General features: G+C 42.7%; 1 long non-coding RNA gene across 1 annotated transcript; it reads right to left on the bottom strand.

Moving 5' to 3' along the window:
• Window positions 1-6,594: 6,594 nt before the first annotated feature.
• On the bottom strand, window positions 6,595-7,168 carry LOC147309162 (uncharacterized). Its single transcript, XR_015125940.1, has 3 exons — window positions 7,119-7,168; window positions 6,835-7,045; window positions 6,595-6,751 (listed from the first exon to the last, which is right to left on the bottom strand). It is a non-coding gene; the product is annotated as an uncharacterized LOC147309162 (long non-coding RNA).
• Window positions 7,169-8,952: the final 1,784 nt, after the last annotated feature.

The following is an 8,952-nucleotide window of genomic DNA, read 5'->3' as shown; positions in this document are numbered from 1 at the left end:
TTGTTTGTAGGTTTATTTGAAATGACTGATAACTTTATAGCTGTGGAAGAAATGAGTAAATGTATGGGCATTATTATTATAGCTAATATTATTAGCTTTATTAGAAAGTGTGAAACCATTGTCTTTGAGCAGTGTCTTTTTATATTTAAATGCTCGTCAATTCACATATATCAGTAAGGATGAAGGCAGTTATCTTTGCATTTTGAGAGATTGGTTCTATTGACTCTCTAATTATAAAACACCTGGCACCTTACTTAAAGCTGCCTTTTAAACAGAGGACAGTTGCTCTTCCACCTCAGCGTATTCACACTAATGCGGCACCCACCGTTCTGTGTTAATTGTTATTCACTGCAGACTATGCATGTAGTAGTTGGGTTTAACAAGAACTTATTCTCCTGTCTACAGTGTGTGCTCAGTGATGCTATAAGTGTTTGTTTTCTGCAAAATACCAATTAACTCTGCGAAATAATCCTATGTGTACTGTGTGTATAGAGGATTACATAGCAGATGACTTGGCCCGGCTGCTGTTGGCAGATTTTACAGCATAACATTTCAAATATGCACCATTGATATGCAGCTGGTTTCATTTCTTCTGATAGGAATGTAACATACTGGACTCCAGCCCTGAATGCAAACATTTAATCAGTATGTTCTTCTCATGAATCATGTTGATGCCACTGTTAGATTCCATTAAGGGGTTAAATGCTGTTTCCAAAGCCTTCACATTTGCGGACTAACTCCCTGCACTATTTTGAAAATGGAAAAATATAAAAATTTCAAGAATTGCCACCAAATTTCATGGATCAGTTCTCAGGTACTGTGCTATATAAAGTCAGTATCCTTGTGAATTCAGAAAGCTGACCTAGCATGACGATGTGTAGACAATACAGCTTGTTTACATTGGTAAATATGTCCTGAATTTAGAGGACACATCTGCTTTACTGTTCACTTTCAAGTCTTACATTCAAAATTCAAAAGTAATCAAATATTAAAAGTTAATTTAAATATTTTTATGGGGTGGTATACTATGACCTGTTACATTTTTAAAGCAGGCTTCACAACACTACTTGTTTATGCAATGTGCTCTACATCTCCAAAAGTTGATTCTGTTCATCTGGACGTAGCGTTTTGTGGGAGAAACGTTTCGTCATCATCAGGTGACGTCTTCAGTCTCAGCTGACTGCAGGTTTCAGTCTTATAAACAGGACATTTGCATAATGACTGAAACCAGCCCACTGAAGGAACAATGGGCTGGGAGGTCAGTTCCTTAATCATAATTATGCAAATTCTCATGACCATTGATCAACAACCACTGATCAATGGCCATGAGTCCCATTCACAGAGAGCTGGGGAATGGCTGCAATCACAGCGTTGTAAAAACGTGCTCCACAGTTTCATGCATGTTGGCTTCTCTGTGGCATGTTTTCTCCTTGGCTAATTGCTGGTGTTTCTTATTCTTTTTTTTTCCAAGTCCTGTTATCTTCCCTGTCTTTACCTATGTCCCTCTCTTTGTTGTTACTTCCAGTCTTATTTTATAAGTGGCTTGTGTAACCAGCACAATAGTGCACCTATGTGGAGTTTGCAAGTTCTCCCTGTGGCTCTGTGGATGACCTCTGCATTCTCTGGCTATTTCCCATAGTCCAAAGACAAGTTAGGCCATTCTAAATTGGCTATGGATGTGAGGTAGAAAAAATACCTAGAAAGTATAAAACAAAACACTGTATGTTTGCACGGTTAAATGTGGCCTTGGTGCTCACTTTTCAGTAGGACTAGAAAAGTGCTAAGCAAATCGTTTCTTATGTTTTTTACTCGTCTCCCTGCCTTTATTCTTTCCCATGTCCCATTTTCACTTGTGTTTTTCTTTGGTTCCTGTTTTGTTTGCATAGACTTTTGGACATTTGTGTTCTTGTAAGTTTGAACAAGTTTAGTTAAAACTAACCTTTTATTAGACCATTTGCATTGGGCTTCTCCTTTTGATAATCAACCATGCAGTACATCAACCAGATTATGATGAAATGCTAATATTCTCTGTGCTTTCATTGATCGGGTGAAAAAACAGCCACAACTTCTCTATGATCAACTGATCTGACCACTCAAACAATCACAGTTACTTTCAGCCTTATCTGGCATTAATCTGAGTATGGTTATCACAATACTATTATCCAGTCTTAGACATGTTAAAGAGACATCTGTCTGTTGGCTGGAGATACTGGAGTCGACTGCAAGCACTGTGTTTGAGTCAATAATCACATTTCTGGGTTTCTGTGTTGTTGCTCTGGCATTGGATCCCTGAGAGCACAGCAGGTCATGATAGTCTCACCATCTGCATCTCTGAGCTTCTAACCAACTGTGTGTGTGTGTGTGTGTGTGTGTGTGTGTGTGTGTGTGTGTGTGTGTGTGTGTGTGTGTGTGTGTGTGTGTGTGTGAAAGTTCACCATGGCTGAACAGCCCAACATCTTCATTCACTGCCTGTCGCAATAATCTGATACACTCCTTCACCTTTCACTGAAGCCTGCACACATGTGTGCGTGTGGATGTGTGTATGAGTGAGTATAGTGTGCGCAGCTTGTGGCATATGGACAGTATCCTGTCACGGTCATCAGCATGCTTTCAATCCTGCAGGTGCTCAAAACTCCTGCTAATCTTTTCATGAACAGCTTTGCCACAGCAAAAATCTGTAGAGATGTGTGTGTGTGTGTGTGTGTGTGTGTGTGTGTGTGTGTGTGTGTGTATTCATAACTACATCTTTGTGTGAACAGAACAGAACTGAGCTTTAGATGATGAGAGTGAGCACAGAGGCAGGTTTGGGGAGTGAAGTATGCCACTGAGGGTAGAACAAATGTATGTTTCCATTTGCTACATTTGAGGAGACAACGTGGAAACACTGCAGACATCACTGAATAAAACTGTGTGGGCATTGAGTTGGTATGCTTTATTTTTCATAATATGGTTTCTGCTGCTGCTGGGCCGTCTGTTAGACAACAAGGAAAACATAATATTAATATTACATAGGATATTACGTGCTGTGCATTTGTCTAGAACATTGCTCAACAATACATAAATAAAGAAGAAGGACCATAGTTTATAAAAGATAAAGATGTCACTGTGACATCATCACAGGTTTACAAAGGCTTGAGGTGTTCTCGCCATCACCTTTTCAACTCTTTCATAACTCAGGCCTCACCGCTGAACTCAAGGACAACACATGCTTATCAGTCAGCAGGTAGTCCTTCAGTATCCTGTTTTTCCTCTAATGTGGAACATAATTTACTAAGTGGACATCACTTAGTGATGTTAATGAGACATGTCTTAGAATAAGACTATTTTCAGTCTCATTAGTTAATAAGACATAAAACTATGAAAGAAGGGAGATTTAACACGCATCCCCACTGGCTTTATCTTCCGTCATCTCAGGTACATATAAGACAGTACTACAATATTAGCTAGTTGGTTGTGTCACAGTCTGCAGAAGCAGACACAGTCTGGACGGCGCGTTAACGAGCTAACCTCGCGTCAATCCGCGCTAAGACCCGAACTCTTTCACGGCATTTTTAATTTCTCTTTGATATTTGGGCATATTGGGACTCGATGAATTTAAAAACAAAGAATTACCACTTTTTTTTTGTTTTTTTAAAAAAAATTTTACCTAATTTTTGTTTCTAAGAAACATCAGAGCCACATATGAGGATATTCGTTTAAACTTTCGATAGAACAGTAGCAGGATAATGTCCTCGTAAGTAGATATCAGGCCCTTATAGAGCAAAATTGAGTATTTTGGTCTAAATAACCCAAAATGTGATGTCCACATGTGGACGCCAGGTCCTAGGAGTATATGTATATAACTGAAGCTTCCAATGAGACAAAACGGAGGACAAGGCTCCCAGGGGGCGGACCTTCAGGAGACAGCATGACTTTTGAATATCCTAAGAATATGTGAAAAGCACAAGAACAGAATGTGGTTAGGTGAGAAATACAAACTAGAGGATATAAGATATACATGCAGTGAATTTCCAAATGCAGTAACCTTCCAAATGCCATTTGTTTTTCAGAGCAAAGATGTGCATGTATCCATTCATTTTATTTATCCTTTCCTAATGATGTCCATTCATCTATTTCCTTATTAAACCTATTTCTAGTTTCTTTTTATTATCTCTCTCTTAGCTTTTCAGCTCCACCTCAAAGTGCTTTTCAGCGCTTTGAGTGCTCAGAAGAGTAGAAAGGCGCTATATAAGAACCAGTCCATTCCAACCAGTCCACCTTTTTACATTTGCCTGCCCAACTTTATCAACCACTTCTTCCACACACTTTAGGGTGGGTGCACAGTAGCTCATAACCTGTCATATTACCAGTCCAGCTCTGCTTGTAGTGTGGAGTCTGTCTCACAAGAGCTAGTTACCAGTCTCTTCCCACTTTGCTGGGTGACCTTTTTAACATTGAGGTAGTGGGCACTGTCAGCCCCAGTGGCGAGCTTTCTAAGGCTGCCAGTTTCCATCAAGCTCTGTTGCTGTCAGGAGCCTAGCACAGAGTGAGTGGTCCACAGAGTGCTTTTCTTTGGTAGCCATATCTGTAATCTACATATGTGGGGGTGGGGGAGGGGGGCATCTGCAGGTTGCTCATTAAGCCTGTGTACTGAGGGCTTACCATATAAAAATATCAGGCCATATGCAGCTCATCGAGGTTACAGACATACACCAAGCACACACGCACACATTTAAGCTCAGTGTGGTGCTTCAGCCACAGAGTGCCTTAGCTAATGAGATCTAACCAGCAGAAGTGGGAATGAAAAGCACTCTGTGTATTCTGTGATTAGATCATCCATCATCAGGAAAATGTCATTTCCTTTTGTCTATTTTACTGATTTTATGTTTAAGTTTTGTAATACTTGTTTGCCACGCCACTACAGTCACTACAGTCACTTTTAATCTAATGTCTAAGCATTACTCAAGCTCATTTACAGCTTTTTTCTGTTGATCGCTATCACTGGTCCTGAATGCATCATAAATTAATCAGATAAAATATTTGCGGTTTTAAAACTGTTCATAGCTTTGAAACATATGTGTTCAGGGAACAAAAGGAGACCTATATCTGGCCTTGGTTCCAGAGGTCTGTCAGCAGTTCTGCATCTCGTATACATACATGCTTTCTCCCCCAGTCCAAGGATGAGCTTTTCAAATGGTCTGGAGACTAAACAGCTCATGTGATCATGTGAAACCACCTTCCCAGACTATTGCAGCTTATGGGTGCTGTGCTGGGAGAGGTTACAGTGGGAATGAATGACAGTGAGACTTTTATGGAATACCAACAAAAATGAGGCTGCATCCTTCTGCTCATGCCCTGAAAAAGGCCTTTATTGTGGGAGCTGGCTTAATGCACTGTGCCATGATCATAGGGCATAGACTGCTGACCAAAAAAATCATTTCAGTCCAATTAGTGTTATACTGAACACTTGAGTATAATTAGTTGTTTGTTTCTTTTCTCTAGCCGCTAATCTCCTTATTCACCTTATATTCACCTCTGCACTGCTGTTCATGACAGGGAACAGAGCCAAACAGCTGAGGAAGTAGAAGAAGAAAGTCAGCGAAGGTGATGATCTGGGGCCATAAGGGAGAGTGAAGAGTGCTGAGATGGGATCTGGACACTGCGCTATTCCATGTCAGCTGAAGGGCTTTTTCCATCATCTGTCAGTTTCCTGTAGAGAGAAACCTGCTGATGGCTGGAAGATCCTCTCAGCTGGGTCAGTCTCCTCCATATGTTTCTTGCAGGCTGTGTCAGAGTCTGTTAAAGACTGCGAGGAGCCCTGATGGCTGACAATATCCAGAGTTAACACAGGGCTCTTAAGGCTCTCTACTGTAAAGATGGGATCCCACCACCACAATTCAATTCATTTAATTCAGTTTTACTCATACAGCACCAAATCACAACAACAGCTGCCTCAAATCACGTTATATTGTAAGGTAAAAACCCTGCAATAACACAGAAAACACAAACAGTCTATGAGCAAGCACAAAAAAGTTTCCTTTTAACAGGAAAAAGCAGAACCAGGCTCAGGGAGGGGCAGTCATTTGCTGCAACCATTTCGGGGTGAAGTGAGGGAGACAGGACAAAGACTTACTGTGGAACAGAGCCAAAGATTAATAATAACTCGTGATTAAATGCAGGGTGGTGTGTAAACACCTATTAAGTGAAAAAGGTGTGGAAAAGAATCATGAGAGGCCTCCAGCAGTCTACACCAAGGATTCATATAGTCCTAACTATATGTTCTGTCAAAAAGGAAACCACTAATGGCATGAAAGCATGGATAAGTCTAGAAGTGGTATGTAACTGTGTACATTCACTCAGTACATTTATATTTAAGAACTTTACTGAAGCAGAGTTTTAGTGTATTTCTGTTTCTGCATTTTGGTACTTTCTACTTCAACCTCATATTTTGGATGCAATATTTGACTTTGTACTCATACAACGACCAAGGAGGAGAGGAGGCTGCAGTGGAAGCGGGTCACGAGAGCACCCCGACTGTCACAAAACGGCCGGAGGCCGAGCACCAAAAATCAAACCCACGTGCAGAAAACCCAAAGCGGAGGCTGAAGAAAGGGTTTAGCAAAGGTTTATTAACTAGCACAGAAATGACGTTTACGATAGTCCTTGATGTAAAGCTTGACACATGGGGCATGAGAGTCTTGGCCAGGGGAGAGGGATAAGCAAGGGGACAGGTCCAAGAAAGCATCGGGAGCTGCTGGTGATTAGGTACGTACTGGAAGAGAGGAGAGCAGTGTTAGAGCGGTAGCCAATGAGGAGTTCTGGAGAGGGTGGAAGCTATGAAAATCTTCGTCTTACTGTGCAGGTGGGAGATGGAAGTGTCGAAGGAGAGGTGGTGCGGTTCAGGTGGGTTTGGTGGTGTGTGGCAGCTGTCCTGAGCGGTGAAGGTCCAGAGGTGGTGTAAGGGCAGGAGGGCAGGCAGGTGAGGCAAGGAGATGATTCTGAAAGCAGGCGGGTTAACCAGATTTCCAAGACGAGAGGTTCAGTGTGATGGAATTTCCAGGAGTAACTAGAACACAAGATGCAAGCTAAGTAGAGCACTTGAGATTCATAGACATGAAGCATGATGCCTGGTCACCAACATAGGGTAGTTGACGAACTGGCGAGGAAGCAGCGTCAGCAAGCAGCTTAAATCTCCAACCTGATTGCCTCAATCAGCTTCAGGTGAGGGAGGCAGTAGGCCCTGCCCATGGGTGGATACCAGGGAGGGCCAGACCTTCAGTGGAATTTTACAGCCACACACCCAGACCATGACACCGACCTCCTCGAGCACCGGAGCTGCCTTCAGCTGTTCAGCGCCAACTTTAAAAAGAATGAAGAAATTAAGAGATATTGGAGAGCAACAAGGAACCATTTACACTGAAGAGAATTCTCGGTCTCACTGCCAAGGAGGGTCTCCAAGTTGTTTTCTGCTGTGGTAAAGAATGTTGCGAGTGAAAATATTGAACTCAAGAAGCTGGTGTACGTGTACCTGATGAGGTATGCCGAGGAGAAACAGGACTTGGCATTGCTGTTTATTAGTATATTCCAGCGGACCCTTAAGGACCCAAACCAGTTCATTAATGTCATGTATATGATTCTGAAAAGCATCTTTCTATATTATTATTATTATTATGTGGCCTTGCAGCAAGAAGATCCCCAGTTCAAATCTGCTGGTCAGCAGGACCTTGGTCTGTGAAGTTCGCATGTGGCTTCCCTCTGTTCATCGTGGTCTATGGACCACCATGAACTTAAAAGGCTGCAGAGACAGATATCACCGTGTGATCCAGGTGATGGCATCCTTTCATCAGGTCCAGCATCCCCCACAGCTTTCTGCCAAACACTAATTCAAAGGGAGAAAATCCTGTGGAGGCCTGGGGCACCTCCAGCACTGCAAACAACAAAGGGTCTAACCAGCGATCCCAGTTGCGTTCATCTTCGTGAGTGAATTTATGAATCATGGACATGTCAGAGGTTGGTAGATGCTGGTCCAAACAGATTTAATGTCCAGTAATTCATACAGTTCTTTTACTTTGTGAGACATGAATATTGTGCACTGGTCAGTCGATATCTCTTTCAGGATGCCAAGTAGGGAGATGACCTGAAACAGCGCCTGTGCTACACTTGGCTCGACAAGGTCCATGCTAATGTGCTCAAATGGGACTTCCATTAATGGTAACGGGCACAAATGCGCTTTTGGAATTACCAACTAGTTAACTAGGCTGAGCTGAGCATAGGGTGTCGTCACAAGTCTGTTCTAGTGGAAAATGTTCCATGAAGTGAGTTACCGGGACCGGCGGTGCCTTCACGCCCCCCTCAGTGTCGGACGACTGCTTCGCTGCTGAGCTCAGCACAAACCCTGTATATACCCTTTGGCACCTTATTACACTCAACAAAAATATAAACGCAACACTTTTGTTACTGCTCCCATTCCCCATGGGATGGACATAGAGACCTAAAATTCATTCCAGATACACAATATAACCATCCCTCCCAAACAGTGGTCACAAATCAGTCCAAATGTGTGGTAGTGGGCACATCTGCTATATTGAGATAATCCATCCCACCTCACAGGTGTGCCACATCAGGATGCTGATCTGACATCATGAGTAGTGCACAGGTGTACCTCAGACTGCCCACAACAAAAGGCCACCCTGGAATGTGCAGTTTTTTGCGCTATTGGGGGTCTGGGGACCCAGAACCGGTCAGTATCTGGTGTGACCACCATTTGCCTCATGCAGTGCAACACATCGTCGCATGGAGTCTATCAGATTGTCAATTGTGGCCTGTGGAATGTTGGTCCACTCCACTTCAATGGCTGTGCGAGGTTGTTGGATATTCGTGGGAACTGGTACACGCTGTCGTATACGCCGGTCAAGCACATCCCGAACATGCTCAATGGGTGACATGTCCGGTGAGTATGCTGGCCATGCAAGA

Source organism: Aulonocara sp. 'chitande type north' Nkhata Bay, linkage group LG18 (genome assembly GCF_057382095.1).
Source record: "Aulonocara sp. 'chitande type north' Nkhata Bay isolate Kocher_YH1m ecotype deep benthic linkage group LG18, A_spYH_male_GT1.1, whole genome shotgun sequence".
NCBI lineage: Eukaryota > Metazoa > Chordata > Actinopteri > Cichliformes > Cichlidae > Aulonocara > Aulonocara sp. 'chitande type north' Nkhata Bay.
The sequence above is the reverse complement of the archived record's forward strand: the minus strand, read 5'-3'. Positions and strand labels throughout refer to the sequence as shown.